The sequence below is a fragment of the Tiliqua scincoides genome, chromosome 4, assembly GCF_035046505.1.
Source record: "Tiliqua scincoides isolate rTilSci1 chromosome 4, rTilSci1.hap2, whole genome shotgun sequence".
Lineage (NCBI taxonomy): Eukaryota > Metazoa > Chordata > Lepidosauria > Squamata > Scincidae > Tiliqua > Tiliqua scincoides.
Genome location: NC_089824.1, coordinates 169,077,067 through 169,094,939, shown reverse-complemented (window position 1 = coordinate 169,094,939; position 17,873 = coordinate 169,077,067). Strand labels below are relative to the sequence as shown.

At 46.6% G+C, this 17,873-nt stretch overlaps 1 protein-coding gene across 4 annotated transcripts in view; it reads left to right on the top strand.

Annotated features, from left to right (window-relative positions):
* Positions 1 to 2,280: 2,280 nt before the first annotated feature.
* The window catches only part of TEAD3 (TEA domain transcription factor 3), a 102,501-nt gene continuing 86,908 nt past the window's right edge, over positions 2,281 to 17,873 (top strand). For 3 of the 4 annotated variants that reach the window (XM_066623340.1, XM_066623341.1, XM_066623339.1), the window contains exon 1: positions 2,394 to 2,532. The gene's annotated coding sequence lies outside the window, so the exon portion shown is untranslated. Of the gene's footprint in view, positions 2,533 to 17,873 lie in introns of all 4 variants that reach the window. The other variant, XM_066623343.1, reaches the window with a different exon arrangement.

The window sequence follows — 17,873 nt, the reverse complement described above, 5'->3', positions numbered from 1 at the left end:
CCAAGGATCTGTCCTGGGACCGGTGCTGTTCAACCTCTTTGTAAATGACCTGGAGACAGGGTTGTGCAGTGAGGTGGCTAAGTTTGCAGATGACACCAAACTTTTCGGAGTGGTGAAGACCAGAAGTGATTGTGGGGAGCTCCAGAAGGATCTCCCCAAACTGGCAGAATGGGCAGCAAAATGGCAGATTTTCCAGCAGACTGAATTCGGCACATGAGATAAATTCTTTTTATTCTAAAGCACTGGTGAGTGTGGATAGGATTGTAGCCTTAGAGCCCAGTCCTATGCATGCCTACTCAGAAGTAAGTCTCATTATAGTCAGCGGGGATTACTCCCAGGTAAGTGTGGCTAGGATGGCAGCCCCACTGCGCTGTCTGCTGGTGGCAGACAAGATGCCACCTTGCACAGGAGAACCAGACGGCTTGAGGCAGCACCAGTCCCTCCAGCATCACTTCCAAAGGGTCTGGCTGTGGCCAGAGTGGGTGGTGACTTGTGTGGGTCGCCTCCATCTCCTGCAGCCAGCCCCCTTCGGAGAAGGCTGGAAGGAAAGAGGACTTGCAAAGTCTGCCGCACTTCCTGGCGAGGAAGCTCTTCCATCCAAGGAGGCTGCAGCGCCGGGACTGGGGATCTTTAGGAGGCGCTGCAGCGGGAGGCTGGTCCCGGAAAGGCAGGGATGGTCTGGGCTGAGCCTGCTCGGGAAGCCGGAGTGACATCAGCGGCGTGGCTGCGATTGCAGGGGCAGGGTCTGCTCCGCACAGCCGATGGCGCGCCTTCTCCTCAGGGCGACTCCCCAGCAGCCTGCCCTCCTCCCCCCGACCGACTAGCACAGGCTGGCGGGTCCCTGGGCCCCTCTCCCTCCTTTGCCCTGCGGCGGGAGAGACCAGACAAACTCAAGCACCGGCCCAACCTGTTCCAGGCAGGCAGGTTCGACCTGCCCAGGAGGACCTCCACGCTGCTCAGGCATTCCTCACTCACTCACTACTACTGCACTGCAACTCCTCCGAGAAAGGGGCAGCCCCCTCCGCTTCAGCCCATCCCTTTGCGAAGAGCTACGATTACCCAAACGGGTTTGTCCCGTCCACGGCTCCCCACCCAGCAGGAACAAAAGGGAGCCATCCCGAAGGGGACCCCACCCTGCGCAGACCCCCCTGCCTGTTGCCAAGGAAGTCCCCCCTCCCCAGTCCACTGCTACGTGCACGCAGGACAGCAGCACCTTCAAGGCACGCCTTTGCTTCACCACCCAGGACATACTCTGTTGCTGCTGCTGCATTTTAATCCTGCCCCGTTTAATCCTACAACAGCCCTGTGAGGGAGGTCAAGAGGATCGGCCTACAGTCACAGCCGCGATTTGAACGCGGGATTCCTCAGCCTCGACACGTCAGCCACAACTACCGCTACTACTACTACTTATTGCAGAGCAGGGGCTCACGTGTTCCGGCCTCCGGGAGGAAAGGGGCATCTCTGGTTGGACCCCAATAAATTAAGAGGCCCAATCCTATCCACCCTTTCCTGGGAGAAAGCCCCATTGACTATCAAGGGACTTACTTCTGAGTAGACGTGCCTAGGATTGGGCTCTCAGGCTGCAATCCTAGCCACCCTTTCCTGGGAGAAAGCCCCATTGACTATCAAGGGACTTACTTCTGAGTAGACGTGCCTAGGATTGGGCTCTCAGGCTGCAATCCTAGCCACCCTTTCCTGGGAGAAATCCCCACTGACTATCATGGGACTTACTTCCGAGTAGACGTGCCTAGGATTGGGCTCTCAGGCTGCAATCCTAGCCACCCTTTCCTGGGAGAAATCCCCACTGACTATCAAGGGACTTACTTCTGAGTAGACGTGCCTAGGATTGGGCTCTCAGGCTGCAATCCTAGCCACCCTTTCCTGGGAGAAATCCCCACTGACTATCATGGGACTTACTTCTGAGTAGACGTGCCTAGGATTGGGCTCTCAGGCTGCAATCCTATCCACCCTTTCCTGGGAGAAATCCCCACTGACTATCATGGGACTTACTTCTGAGTAGACGTGCCTAGGATTGGGTTTAAGCCCCCCCCCCGTCTTTTTTCCTCGAAGCGGCCGGCTACTGGCCAAGTGAGCCCGCCGGTTCCAGTAAGCGCACCCCCAGCTCGCCTACGGCACCTGAGGCTTCCCCCCGGGAGAGAGCCCGGCTCCCGCGGCGGAGGGAGAGGTGGAGGTCTCCTCCCCCGGCGGTGGAGAAGGCTGTCCCTCCGCGAGCGGGGCGGGGGCTGGCTGGCTTGCTCCCTCCCTCCTCCTGCTGCTGCTTTCTCCCTCTTTCCAAGTTTGTGCTGCGCTCCTCCCTCCTTCGCACAAACTTTCCCGTCGCTCTTGCGCTGCTCCCGGCTCGCTCCGCTCCGTGCGCGGCGGATTCCTCGGCCAGCCAGCCAGCCAGGCGCGCCTCCTTCCTTCCCCCTCCCTCTCTTCCCGGCCGCCTTCCTGCTGCCCTGTCACCCTCTCCCCGGAGCCTCAGCCGTGCCAGCGGGACCACCACTCGCCCTTCCCCGGACGGAGCACGGAGTAAGTAAGCGAGCGAGCGCTCCCGGCCCGGCCCGGCCCGGGAAAGTCCTTTCTTAGGCAGAGGAAGGAAGGATTAGGCTCTGGGGCGCCCCCTCCCCGACAGTCGTCCGGGGCCAGGAAGGGGGGCACGGCGCCCTTTCCCCGCCCCCTGTCCCTTCACTCAGAGCCCAATCCTATGCGCGTCTACTTAGAAGTAAGTCCCATGATAGTCAGTGGGGCTTACTCCCAGGAAAGTGGCGAGGCTGGCAGCCTCAAATCAGAGCGCCTCTCTCCCGCCCGTGTACTTGATCATGCTAGACAGATGGGCAGCCCCATTCCCCTGCCTACCCATAGCTCCTCTGCACCCCTGGGCCCTGCCTTGTGGCAGGTCAGTTTCTCTTTGGAAAGGGACACTGTATCCATAGAGCCTCTTCCTCCTTTGGGGGCAAGTTTCCTTCTGCTCAGCAAACTGGGGGTGGTGGTGTGTGTGTGGGTCGTCCAGGAACTTAAAACAGACCAACCCCAAACACCCCGCACTTCCGCTTGGATCACCTCCAGGGATGTTTTAGAAAGTCTGGGTTTGTACCCCGATCTCAGCATTCCTGGTTCAGCATCTGAAGCCTGTAACAGACGTGGGGGATTCTTTTTTTACTTACTTTGTCGATCCCAGTTGCTTGTAACTAGGATCACAGCCTGTACTCCTGCCAAGTGGGCTTTCTTGTGTGATTTAGACTGTATATATCCACAACTAGTATACATCTTGGTGTAAAAATAGGTTATATAATCTTTCTCCCCTCTCGGGCAGCAAGATCTCGCTTCACAAACTGTAGTGTGTGCGACTGTTTTCTTTGGATTGCTTTTCTTTTGAACTGGGAAGGAAGTAGTTTGGAACAGGGTTTGTTCCAGGGAGACCAGAGAGTTCTACATCAACTGGATGTTATTATTGATTATTATTATTAACAGTACTTAATAATGTTAAAGCCACTTGTGCCTAGGCCTTAGGGATGCCATGTTGACAACTCATGGATTGCACAAATGCATTTCCTCAATTAATTACCTGTGTGGTGTGAGTGTGTGACATTTACGCAATGTTTTATTTCTCACTTTGTGGTCACATGTGTAAAAACAAATGCTCCTGTGAATTCATGGCCCTGTATACATTATATTACATCGGACAAAGTTATGTTTTTAAATGGCATGTTTTGGAGCAGGGAGGAGAAGCAATACTGGCTGGTGGGAGGAGAAAAAAACAGCTTGCTATTTGAAAGCTCAAGATGGGATTGGATAAGTATTATATGGTGCATCTATCAGTCATGGCAGTCATGGGGCGGGGAGGAAATCCAGTTCTGGTCCGTTAGTTATGGACAGCTGACCCACAGTTTTGATAGACAAAGAAATAGGGAAGAAACCAGACCAGAGACCAGACAGCAAAGAACTAAAGAAGGGTCCCAAGAGGGTTGCCTATTGTTGTCATAAATAAGAGCAATGGTACACTCTTGGTTGCATCAGGGGCAGGTTGCTCTGTGGCAGGCTCCTTCTCCTTTCCAAGTCTGTTGAATAGGTCCCCAAATGGACACAGTGTTTTGGACGCAGGCATTTGCCTGCTGTGTGTGAAATTGCATAGGAATGAACTGGGGAGGAGTTAATGAGCAAAACAACAGAGAGCTGCTTCTTCCAGTTGTTATACCTTGTTCACAAGAGCGAAGCATTATCAAGGAGGCCCACTTTTGGGACACCGAAGTGAAAGGAACACTGTACTGGAGGCACCTTTCTGGTTGTGAGGCCTTGCAGGTAGGTTACTGTTTGGTCACGGCTCTTCAGGGTTGGCTGTACGGCTGATCGCACAGGCCTGGGCATGTAAGAGCTTGCATCGTTTGGGGGAATAGCTGCCTAGAAAGCAGCACCTTTACACTGATGAGTGAAATCCAGTCTGCTAACCAAGGCCTCCTTCTTTGAAGAGGTTAGCCCTCATTCTCTTCGGGAGCAGTGGAAGTTGACTGTGTGTCATGACCAAATGAGAAAGTGATAGGGCATGGCTGATAGTACAAGTGGGCTCTTATGCCCTTTCAGGTAAGTGAGAGGCTTAACTTTCTTTCTTTACCCCTGGAGCAACTGATTGACTAGCCTTTTGATAGAGCGAAAAATAAGACTCCAAATATTGAACCTTTTTCTTATACAGCTGTGTAAAAGTACGGTTTCACTGAATGAGTGTAATAATCCCAATTCCCCTTGAAATGTCTGGTAGCAAAACTCTTGAATGATATATTTCTCTTTTGGAAAGCCATTACATCTAGTTTATTTTAAAACAATTATGGGTTAAGAAAAAAAGATAAGAGTTCCTGTTTAATGCATGTGCTTGCAGAAAATTGCAATGTTCAAATAGCAAGATTTGGTAGGATACCATTTGTCCCAAACCTTGTAACTCTAAAGAACAAGGTTGATGCCTGTGCCATTTATGTACATACAATGTTGGACTATGCCAGTTGACCAGCCTATGGATCAACTCTCTTAAAAGTATCTGTATACAAACATATAAGGCAAGACAATGATTATTGGGTCATTAGTAGCTCCAGCAGGCCTCTTTATTGATATAGTTAGGGTGAAGATCTAGGACAGCAGGTTGATTGGAGGCTGCAGTATATGCATGCCTGTGGGTTTCTGCATCTTTAAAAAGGCTCCCTTTGTGGAGAGTTACTAATACTGAAGCTAGCTATCATAGGAATTCAAAATCTAGAAAACCTCTCTTATTAGCAAACCACAAATCTAATTTCTGACCCATAAAAGTGATTGTGAATTTCATGGAATGTGGGCACAACATTTCAGGGGGGGGGCCCACAACAGACCTACCTTTGATGTTTTTAAATTATTTAACATGAGACCTGACTCTTACCAGGTAATTTTAATTTTGCAGACCCAAAATATGCAAGATGGCTTTCACTTTTCAAGATTCGTGGTTTAATTTAAACATTAGTTCAGTTCAGTAGTCCTTTATTAGCATAATACAATGATCAGAGTTAAGCTCACAAGGATAAAAAATATCGTCTCAAAGAATCAACCATATTCATACCTTTCCACCCTTGCCATCAATTTCAGAAAGCTTACAACCTTCCCAAGAGTCTTGGCGTTCTCCGCTGTAACATCAGTATATTAAACACATGGCAAAAATAATTGTTTAACATTGATAGCTAAAATATACACGTCCAGCCTATTTATACACCGATTTTTTATACACTGACTTGGTTCAACACAAATGGCCCCTGCAAATGAGAAGGAATGTGCTGATCCCTGGAGAAGGGGAAAAATGCATCCCTTTAAAAATTTAAAAAAGTGAACAGTCCTTTAACAATAGCCTCCTTAATGAGAGAGGGGGGGGGGACAGCTGGCTGACAATCCATCAGTCCTCCTCTCTCCAGGTGACCCCTCCCTTCCCCCTGAGCACATGAAAGAAAGGTGATCTCTTTGCATTGCTGACAGGAGGGGCTGAGTGAAGCTCCTTTCTAAGCTCTTGGAGGACAACCGATTGATGATTGTCTTCTTAATGACTCTTTTCTTACATCACAAAGGTCAGCAAGGCTGTTTTTTAATCACTGGAGCAAAGAAACTTTGTTTTTTAAATTGATTTGCTATAGTGTGTTTTTTGCCATCCAAGTGAGTGCTTGGATGAACCCATGCAAATAATTAGTCTCAACCTGTATTAACATTTTTCAATAGATAGGATTATAAAACTGGATAGTTTTGGTAAAACTGCTTTGGTAGAACCTTAACTGCAATGTTTTTATTTATTTCTGCTCTCTGCCTTGCAAGGGACCATGTGTTCCAATGAGCCCTCTAGAAAGATCCCAATAACTCTAGCATTTATTTTTTCTGGTGGAAAGCATCCATTGTTTGTTTCTTTCTTGCAGGAGCCTTTTAGTGTACAGGTGGGACCTCTTTATCTGCAGCTTTAGGACCCATGGTTTTACCTCACAGTGGGTCTCAAACATGCGGATCTCCCCACCTGCTATCCTCCAAACACCAAAAACCCAAAGTGCCAATTTTTGACCTTTTGGAGGCCACAGAAGGCCTTCTGAGGGTGGGGGAGGCTGCGCATGGCCTCCCCTACCCTCAGAAGGGTCTCCGAACACAACCGAAGGACAGCTCCTGTTGTATTCAGAGATCAGCAGGTGGGAAGATCCACAGATTTGATTATCCTCAGATTTTCGTATCCAGGGTTGGCGTCCAAGGATGTATCCCCCATGGATACTGAGGCACCACCTGTAATCTTAAATTTGCCTTGCACTCAGCATGATCTGACCTAATTAATGTGCAATGCTAAACACTTACTAGGAAGTGTTGAATACATTGGCTGTCTGCCTCATGCTGTGGTGGGCTCTTCCTTGTGAAGGCTTTCAAGCAGAGGCTAGATGGCTACCTATCCAGAAAGTTGTGGTTGTTGCTTGCACTGATCAGGAGATTGGAGTATATGGCCTCTAACGTATCTTGCAACTCTATCATTTTATGTTTCTTTCTGAGTAAATGCGTAGGATTTCACTGTAAATATGCGTTACACCTCCTCTATTGACATCTTACAAAATGCAAACTTGAACTTTTTCCCACCATGCTCAGGAACATCTCCCATCCCATCTTTTGCTTAACATCCAACTTGAAGAAGAATTCTCCAGAATTCCAAAAGTTGCTTACAACCTTGTAACATTTTTGGGCTCATTGGTATAATCCTATTCAATTAGCTGTCTAGGGATTTGACTTGAATGCTGTATGGCAGGGGTCGGCAATCCGCCGATCACTGGACCATTTTTGATCACTCACTGTCTCCCCAGCACAGGGTCCCCACCGGCAAAGAGGCGAGAGGATGGAACATTGGGTGCCGCCAGGGAAGGAAAGCCATGGCTGCCAGTCAGCTGGGGAGTGGCACGACAAGATATAGGGTTGCAGCCACCACCACTGCCAATCAGATGGGATGTGGGTGGGGTGACGAGCAGGCAACTACAAGATGTTCCTCTCTTGAGCTGCCATGAGAGGTTAGAAGTGGACCACAGCTGGAAGGAGCGGAGCTGGTCAGTCTGACCAGCCACCTTGAAACAGGTCAGGCTGCTGAGGGGGGAGGACAGGCTTCGGAGCGGGGAAGAGGGAAGGAGCTGTGGGCCAGGCAGGTCCAGGGTTGGAGGCCACCACTGGGGCTTAGCCCAAGAGGACCAACCTGGCAAGAAAGCCCTGGGGAAAGGGAGACCCAGGGAGGGCATACATCACAGTAGATCTTCAGCAGTTAGTCATTTTATTAAACAGCTCACGTATATCTGTTGCTTGCTGACCCCTGCCATATGCGCAGAAGTGTACCCAGGGGCTGCAGCATCCAGGGCAGTGACATCATGATGTTGCATGATATTGTGATGTCACTTGCAGATTCTCCTGGGGGAGGGGGACCTCCTTCTGTTTGTGTTTGGCGAAAGGGGCGTCCCTATCAAAAGGAGGGTGGAAGGAGCCAGCGAGCCAAACTAAGTGGAGCTGGCACCCAGGCAGCCTTGTGAGTTGTTGGAGTCCTCAAAAGCACCTGGCTTTTTTCTTTATTTTTTAAAGTTTTTTTAAAAAAATGGGTCCCCGGTATCTGAAGGAAAAAATTACGTCCTCCTTTGGTGCAGTGCCCCTCAGGCACCACCCTTGTTATGCCTCTGCCTGCAAGAAACATCTTACCTGGTATATCTGAAGAAATCTGAATTTGTGGATATTTCTTCTTGGAGGGAGGAAGAGCATTTTTTCCAAATGAATTCAAGACAAGAGTTGCAGAGGTCATGTTCTCTTGATAGAGATCCATTGAATAAATATTCTTCATCTTGAGAAAGTAGTGTGCAGTCTAATCCTGGTTAGTCAGAACTCTGTAACTACGTTCTCTCTCTCTCTTTCCTGTTGCTTCTACAATAAATTCTCCAAAGTGGCTCGCAATAGTTTCTGAAAATATAAAAAGCATAATAGGAATTCCCCTGATAGGCAGCAGAGAAGCGAATTATTCAGGGTACCACCGTTCCCCTTCACACCAAGCCAAGAGTGACACAAGCAAGTTTACTCCAGCCATCTAAAGTGTCTTACAGTCTTTGCTACCCCAGATTTAGGAGCATAGAAGTCTATATATGCGAGCAGTTTAAACACCCAAATCCTTGAGGGTGTGATTTCAATTGTTTTTGCATAGAAGCTGGAACTGACTTCAACCTGAGCTGGAAGTCATGGCAGTTGCTACCATCTGATACCTTTTGTGAAACAAGTTTGACAGCTCTTGGTCCAATTTCCTTGTGGGACCGGTGCTTGTCTTTCAGAAACCATCAGCCCTGTTGACAGTAACTGGCCCTCCTTGTTTGCAGTTTCAGTAGAGGCGAGACATACTATAGGGAATTGTCTTCCTACTTCTACTGGATTAGGGAAACACAGAAACTTAAGATGGGAAAGACTTTCCTTCTGCTTGCCTCTGCTGTTTCCCAGCTTGTTCTATCAGTTGTTTGATCTGCTTCAGACTTCAAGTGGGATGTGTGATGAAACTGACCCTGCTTGGGCACAGTTCACAGAGTGCCAGTTATTAGGTATTGTAACAGCACAGTTTGTAAAAGACTGTGTGCAGCTTTGTTCCTCCATTTGAAATACCTGGTAAGTTCTTATTATGTTGCTGGCTAGAGAGATGGCAGCAGGGAGTTTTGCTGAAGTTGAAGGCAAGAAGGTGCCTTCAGAGGAAGAATGGCTTTGTTTTGTAAAAGTGCACATAGACAGTTCCCTCCATTTTTCCTTTCAACCCCCAACTATGTCTCACATATCTGTGAGATGACAAGCTGCACCTGCTGAAATTCCCTCTTCTATACAATTGTTAAAGGTCCAGGCAGTGGCGTCACTAGGGATCGTGTCACCCAGTGCGGGATGCCAGCGCATCACCCCCCATGCAGTGGCAGTATCCCAGGTGGTGGGCGTGGTGATATACCGTCACTCCACCCCACTGGTTTTTTTGGCTGTACCTTTAGATAGAACGAAGATAGAACACATTCTGCATGAAATTATGCATTGATTGATATATAACATGCTGGTATTATTCCTCCAAACTGTGATTTTAATGATTTTGATCACTAGTGGTGTCACCCCCTCCCAGAGTGTCAACTTACTAACACCTTATTGCAGCAGTTCTCAAACGTTTAGCACTGGGACCCACTTTTTAGAATGACAGTCTGTCCAAGACCCACCAGAAGTGGTATCATGGTGGAAGTGACATCATCAGGCAAATTAAAATAAATAAGTATAAATAATTAAAGTAAAACAAATAATTAAATAAGCAGAAACCAGCCCTGGTCCACCAAGTGAATTTCCTGCCTGCAATAACACCCCCCTCCAAAATCAGTAAGGTTTTCAGCCCTGCCCAGTTCAATTTAAGAACTTCTGTTTAAACCAGATCACTGTCAGGATCCACCTGGCTTTGCAAGTCTCAAAAAGGTTTGCCTTATCAGCTGAAGCCTCTGTTTTGATCCTTTTTAGTGGGGGGGGGGCTGCCTTCTGGAGCACTTGTTTAGCTCCAGGTGCATAGGATCAGGACCATTCTGGTAGCCTTGCACTCTCCTTCATCTGGTGTGGTGATCTTCCACACCAGCCAAGGCAAACGCAACCATGTGGCTTAGTTTCGCTTTTCATAGGGCTCAATACATTCATCTACTTGGAGGGAGGGTCTTCCTTCTCAGGTGTTTTTGGGGGCTGCATTATTGGATCAGGACCATTCTGGTGTTGTTGGATTCCTCTCAGCCTGCCCTTTCTGATGGACTAAGGCAAGTTCGCCTACTTGCGAGTAAACACGCAGTATGGCTCACTTTCACTTTCCATAGGGCTCCATGCATTTTTTGTTCTCCTGTATTTTGGCCATAACTTTTGATAGAAAGATATTTTGCTCTGGTTTTTTGCATTGCATTCCATTTGAAACTCTGCATCCAGTGGTATATAATATGATGGGGTTACTCCTAACCACTGTGATTTTAGTACGTCAGCCCCCCAGTGCGCATCACCCCCCCGTGCATGTCACCCAGTGCAGCCCACACACCCCTAGCGACGCCATTGCATCCTGGATCCCTAAAATGGAAAGTTTGCCCGCCTCTGCTCTAACCCATGCATTGGGGTTTGGAAACTGCATAACTGCCTAAATGAGGGCAGCACCACACACAACAGCTGTACAAAATACTGCAGTTTCCTCCAGAGGGTGGACATTGTACACACAACTTGAAATACCTGTGCACAAGCCTCTGTGAATCCCCATGTGTAAATTTGCAGGCATGTGTAAATGAGGCTTTAAAAGTGCATATACGAGTACATATGAATATACCATCCACACTTCAACTGTTTGCTATGAAAACTGCTGGTGTACCAGCAGTGATTCCCTTGGCAATCTTTATGCATCACACTGCCCCAATTCGCACCCTGGCAACTGTCTTTGAGAGCAGCACCTCCTTCTGGTTTCAGCCATAGCATTCAGTTGTTGCTGCTTCTTTTGTAAAATGTTGAGGAAGTCAATGCTAGAAAATGTATTTGAAAGTCTAGTTATCTGTATATTATTGTTGATAACAGCTACTGGCTATTGCATTGACTGCCAGTTCATTTCTGGGCCCAATTCAAGGTGCTGATCAACTTTTAATGCCCTTAACAGCTTGGGGCCAGAGTATTGGCCTTTTTCCATTTAGACCAGTTCATCCCCTAAGGCAGTGTTTCTCAAACTGTGGGTCAGGACCCACTAGGTGGGTCGCGAGCCAGTTTCAGGTGGGTCCCTATTCATTTCAATATTTTATTTTTAATATATTACTCTTGATGCTACCATGGTATGTGACTGCATTTGGGAAAACGTTACAGACCTGTACTTTTAACAAGCTGCTATGTATATTCCTTTAATAATGTTAGTCCATGGGACTTACTCCTTGGTACATGTGGGTAGGACTGCAGCCCAGGATTGTTAAAAATGTTCTTGCTTGATGCTGTCACTTCTGGTCATGACATCACTTCTGGTGGGTCCTGACAGATTCTCATTCTAAAAAGTGGGTCCTGGTGCTAAATGTGTGAGAACCACTGTCCTAATGTTTTCAGAAGGGGTCCTTCTTTTTGTGCTCCACTTGACTGAAGCAAGGGGACTGTGGTGAGAGGAAGAGCCTTCTTGGTGATGGGCCCCCCCAAATGTCGAATTCTCTTCCAGGCAAATTACGATCAGTCCCCTCCATGGAAACTTCCAAGAGAGTTTGAGAACTTTTTTTTATTTTAAAGGGCTTTTGGTGGTGGGGAGGGGGGGAGATTTGATACTTGAGGACATTGGGAGATTGCTGGAGCTTTTATCTGCTGTTTGTTTTTTAAATTAAACTTTAAATTAAACTTTTAATTTTTTAAATTAAACTTTTATAATTTAACTTTTTTTTAAGGCTACTGTGGTTTTAAGTATTGTGTTTTTTTGTTGTTATGCTGTAAAGTGCCTTGAACACCAGGTTTGTTACCCAGGGAAAAAAGCAGTACAGAAATCTCCAAATACATTTTAAAAAAGCTTTGTTTTCTCTTTTGGGACAAGAGAGTGAACAGAAATAACCTGCTTATTGGGGAAAAAAGGAAAAGTGTATTTGCAGTAGCCATTATTTAGGATGAATGCATTCAAACTCTGAGTTACTGCCCAGATCCTGTCCTTATTCAACAATTCCAGGTTCTTGGCTGAACTATTTTAGTGTCTTTCCCTGTGCGGTGATTTCCATTTTCTATGATCACTGACCTTGGGAACAATCAGGTTGTGCGAAAGATATAATTCTTTGCTGAGATTGTGGACCAAGGGACAGGGCTTGTCTTAGGGCAGTTTGACAAATTCGGTCAAATTGGGCCCCATGCCTGGAGGGGCCCCAAACTGGGGCAAGGAGCAGAGCGCCTGCAGCTAGCACCTCACTTTGTAGCTGACACTCTGACATGGACTCTTCCATGCCAAGGTGTCACAAGGAGAGTGTGGCAAGCAAAACATTGCCACTGGACACTGATCCTGGGTCCAATTTCTCCTCCCCCCCCCCGGAAGCAGTTGGCGATGCTGAGGCTGCCGGGTGCCCCACTGCCACACTTCCTGCTGAGCAGGGGGGCCCTGCAGAAAATGTTTTGCATTGGACCCTGCAGCTCCTAAGGCCAGTGCTGCCAAGAGGAATTCATCGGAACTCCCCTCTCCCCAGATCAGACTTAATCTATAATCCTATACACACTTTCCTGGGAATAAGTCCCCTTGGACATAATGGAACGTTCTTCTGAGTAGACATGCATAGGTACCTGCATTCTCAGTATGGGGTACATCCTTATAATCCAGATCCTCATGGATCATGAACTAACACCTTGCAGCATGAGAACTGAAACAGGGTTAGTTATTTGTGGCAGGGGAAGGGTTGCCTTTGAACCATAAAAAAAAAAGACTTTGTTTGCTCTTGTTCTTCTAACAGCAGATTAACATACAGAAATTAGCAAGTGAAACTTTTCATTGTATGTAGATGAGCATTATCATTTGCTACTACAGGCCCAGCCTATTTATACACAGATTTTTATACAGCCTATTTATACATGGATTTGACTTAACAGGAATGGCAACTGCAAATGAGAAGGAATGTGCTGATCCCTTGGAGAAGGGGAAAAATGCATCCCTTTAAAATCAGTTTAAAAAACTGAACAGTCCTTTAACAAAGCCTCCTTAATGAGAGAGGGGGGCAGCTGGCTGACAATACATCAGTCCTTCTCTCTCCAGGCGACCCCTCCCTTCCCCCTGAGCAAGTTGCTGAAGGGAGGGACTGAGTAAAGCGCCTTTGTAAGCTCTTGGAGGATGACTGATTGGTGGATTGTCTTCTTAATGACTCTTATCTTACATCATGAAGGTCAGCAAGGCTGTTTTTAAATCACCAGAGTAAAGACACTTTGTTTTTTAAATTGATTTGCTGTAGTGCTTTTTTGCCATCCACATGAGTGCTTGGAACTGAACCCAACCCACTCAAATAATGAGGCTCAACCTTGTATATGCTGATCAAGTTGCTTTTAAGGATACAGGGGCCATAGATGGAAAAATGTTGACAGCTGTAAATGGTTGCAACCATACAGTCTGCAACTTCAACATTTTTTGAAGCCAAATATTTTTCAAACAGCATAATTAGGAATAAATGAGCTTCTGGAAGGATTCTGTGGCTCTGCTTATTCTTGGGGCTAGAGCTACACCGGCTGAAGCACTGCTGCCCTGCTTCAGCAGTGCTTCATTTTTTTTAAAGCTGTTGAATGGGGCAGAGAAAGTTAGTTCTGTTTCAGATAGAGCCCCTTAGGGATACTCGAAGTTCATGCAGAATTGCACTGGCCTCTGCAGTTCAAGAAGTCTGGAAGTAGTCTGTGTTTGCTGCATATGTGATTTGTGCATGGCATGGCTGAACCTCATTGGGATCAGCATGTTTTTGCTTTTGCAGAAATACACTGAAGCTCAGGCAGATCTCTCTCATTTATAGCGTGACATATTACGTATAGTATTGTGTTAATGGGGGACTGTTGGCATCCAGCATATGGAGCTGAGTCAGACAATTGGTTCATCTAGCTCAGTATTGTATACACTGACTGGCAGTGGCTTTTTAAGGTTTCAGGCAGTTCCCCCCCCCCAATCTTATTTGGAGATGCTTGTAATTGACCTTGGGACCTTCTACATGCAGTGCTTCTCCAGAATTGTATTCATTGTTGACAATACTTCATAGGATTGGGCCTTTCAACTTCCCTATAAATGCTCCCAAATGTGACGATGCTCATGCATGTTCGTTGGAAGTGTTCTCTACCTAGTGCCTTCTGAGATATGGGCTATGGAGTAATTGTTCATTGTAGGCAGTGTTTCTGTTTTGGAGTTGAGGTGGGGCAGCATTCAGCAAGAGCTGACACTTGCATATGTTCAAGGCTAAATCGGCCTTGCTACTTACCATGCACATAGTCATCTGTGGCAAGTAATGTCCACTTTCAGGGACCAAGTGCATGCGTCCCTACCTTATGATGTGAATGCATCCACCACCTTGTGAGACTGTGCACATGTGCTCTCAGTCTCCTCTTTCCCTGTGTTGGAGGGCAGCACTAGAAGAGTAGCATGTTGGCAGATTTGCTTTTTTTCCTAGTTCTAAGGGTCTGCCATAATCTTAGGCCAGAAGGAAGAATGAGAGAGCCCTGCTTGCAATTTCTGAACAACTGGCCACAGGGAAGGAAGGAGCAGTATTGCAAAACAAAACAAAAAAACAATAGCAGTCCATTTCAGAAGTGCATGATGTAGAATGCAGAGGGAATGACTATCACCTAAATGGCACTTCTGTGGATAGCCTTATTACTAACTTTCATCGGGCTTTGCATTGTGGTTGATATGGCAGCCTCCTTCCGTATTATTTTTGGACTATGATCACCTCTCCACTGCCTGAGGTTTATGTCCTTGCATTTACTTTCAGACAAGACAGCCCAGTTCATATTTTACAATAAAAACATGTTTGTGCTTTTAATGTATACATCGATCTATTCAATAAAGCCTTCAGAGACGCATGAAGCATCGCTGGATCTTATGATTTCATGGAATGCTTACTGAACCCTTCATACCTGTCTGTTGTCTTTGAAACTCTCTTTGGATCTTGGCAAAATGGATGATATTATTCCTATGCGAGCTAAACTTGATAATTGGAACATGACAACACGAGTTCTGTGTTGATATCTTCCTCTCTGGAGAAAAGATGCGTTGAAAACCATTTGGTTGCCTTGGTATAAATCTTTTTAGCATCCTATTGGTGACTACTAAAGTTCTCATTATGTATGATCCCTGTCATGCTGTGTTCTGATCATTTCCTTAATCATCACATTATATTCCTTGTTTGTTCTATAAAAAGGCATGAGGGTCTAAATTTATACAGTAAATTCTGTTGGTCTGAGCTTGGGCACAATGAATTCGTCATTTTTATCTAGCTTTCAGATGTACTGGCCACTATCCTGCATATACTCTGTATAGTGGTACTATGAAGCACAACCATACATATTTATATGAGGGACATGAGATTAACTAGACGAAAGCTAAAATAACTAGCAGCCTGATTTTCTTATTTAATAAGAAGTAAATCCAACTGAATTCAGGAAGGCTTATTGGCAAGTAAATGTGGATACAATTGCCTAATTGTGTAATCCAGGCAACAGAATAATGTTGCGTGGCTCTTAGCAGGACTGAAACCAAACTGAGAGATTTTTTGTGCTTCTCTCAAAAACCACAGAAATCAGCTGGGGAGCCACAGAATCCTCACCAAAAACGCACTGCGCTATACAATGTATAGGATTGTAACCCTAGTGGGGGAGCCACTGCCAATAGCCCCAGTAGGTCAAGGGGGCCACCAGTCATAAAAGTTTGGGAACCACTGTTCTAGAGATTTGTAGCACAGACAAATGTAATTACTGTAAGTAAGTAAACAGCCCTTCAACTGAAAAATGGTGTTTCAAACCTGTGGCCATAATATTTAGTCAACAAATCAGACTAATTTTTTAAAATTAAAAGGTAACCTTCAATTAATTGGGCAGCAGATTGTGTTAGAAAGTTGACTAGATTTAATGCACATGCTTATAAAAATTGCAGTGGCATGGGATATCTTAGAAGAAGCATTCCTTATTCTCTCTCATACTGGAGGGAATGCCTCTTCTGCAGTGGTGCACGATGGTCGATGTCTTGCGTACAGCATTGTAAAGCAAACGTTTTCTTCCCAAAAAAAATGCCCAGAGCCAAAGAAATGTAGAGTTACTTTGCAATTCTGTCGATGTCTAGCCAGAAGTAAGACCCATTGAGTTTGATGGGAGAACGTGTGTATAGAATTGTAGCTGGGCAGCCCAATCCTGATCTGCCCTGTGCATGGGGCTCCAGCGATGCTGAAAATGGCTGCTGCATCCAGCATGCCCCAGGCAGCCACCGCCGCCTCCTTGGGAGAAGGGGAATTTTGTCCCCTTCCCCTAGGTAAAGCAAGTAACCCCACAATGGGGCTACTCAATTCTACAGTGACCCAAGGATCGGCATAGAATTCAGAGCCTCTGTGTTGGATGGACAGCCCAATACGGAGGCTCAGGATCAGCTAGAGCAAAACTCCGCTGGTTCCGCCTCCCTCACATCCCCTCTCCCTTCCCCCTGCATGCCTGTTTCCCACCCTCCCTCCACTTCCTCCTCGACTCCTGCCATGCCCCACCTATCTCTCTGCTGCTTGGCAGTCCCCCGCTGGGCTAGTACCAGTGCTCAGGCCTGCAAACGTGCCTTATGGCATGTTTACAACAGTGTGTGCGAGCAGTGAGCCACTGCGCACTGAATAGGAATGGGCCCTTAATAATAATAAATAATAATAATAAACTTTATTCATATCCCGCCCTTCTCCCTAAAGTGACCCAGGGCGGCTTACAACATATTAAAAACAGATTAAAACATAATTTAACAAACAGATAAAAACATATTTAAAACACATTAACATAAACCATAAAAACAGTAGTCAGATAAAAGTCAGAATAAAAAGAGCATAAAACAGCAGTTCATAGAGGAATCAGGCCTGTAAAAAAAACAACTAAAAGATGTATAAAAGATGTTAAAAAGGCCATGAAGTCAGAAGGCTTGTTTAAACAGCAGAGTCTTCAGGCCTCGCCGAAAAGTCTCAAGAGAGGGAGCCATTCTTAAGTCAAGGGGAAGGGAATTCCATAACGTTGGTGCCACTACTGAGAAGGCCCTGTTTCTTGCCGCCGCCCCATGTACCTCCTTAGGCGGCGGCACTTGTAAAAAGGCCTTCTCTGATGACCTGAGAGGACGAGCTGGATTGTACGGGAGTAGGCGATCTCTAAGATACCCTGGCCCAGAGCAGTATAGGGCTTTAAAGGTCAAAACCAGCACCTTGAATTGGGCCCGGAAACGAATGGGCAGCCAATGTAGCCCCCGGAGAAGCGGACTGACAGAGTCAAACCGCCTAGCTCCAGTGACCACACGGGCCGCTGCATTTGCACTAATTGCAGTTTCCGAACCGTCTTCAGGGGCAGCCCCACATAAAGCGTGTTACAATAATCTAACCTCGATGTCACCGTAGCATGGTTCACCGTGGCCAAGTCTGCACGATCCAAGTACGGCCGCAGCTGGCGCACCAGCCGAAGCTGAGCGAATGCCCCCCTAGCCACAGCCGCCACCTGGGAATCCAGGAGCAGCTGCGAGTCCCTTAATCAAGTAAGATTTCTTTGATTGGGTGCCAACACTCCTAAGGCATATTGATAGAGGGGATCAGCCATTTGAGACAGTGTTTGAAAGATCCGCCAAGCAACTGACCGTGTAGAATGCCCATTTACTGTCCTTGTAGGATGATCAAATT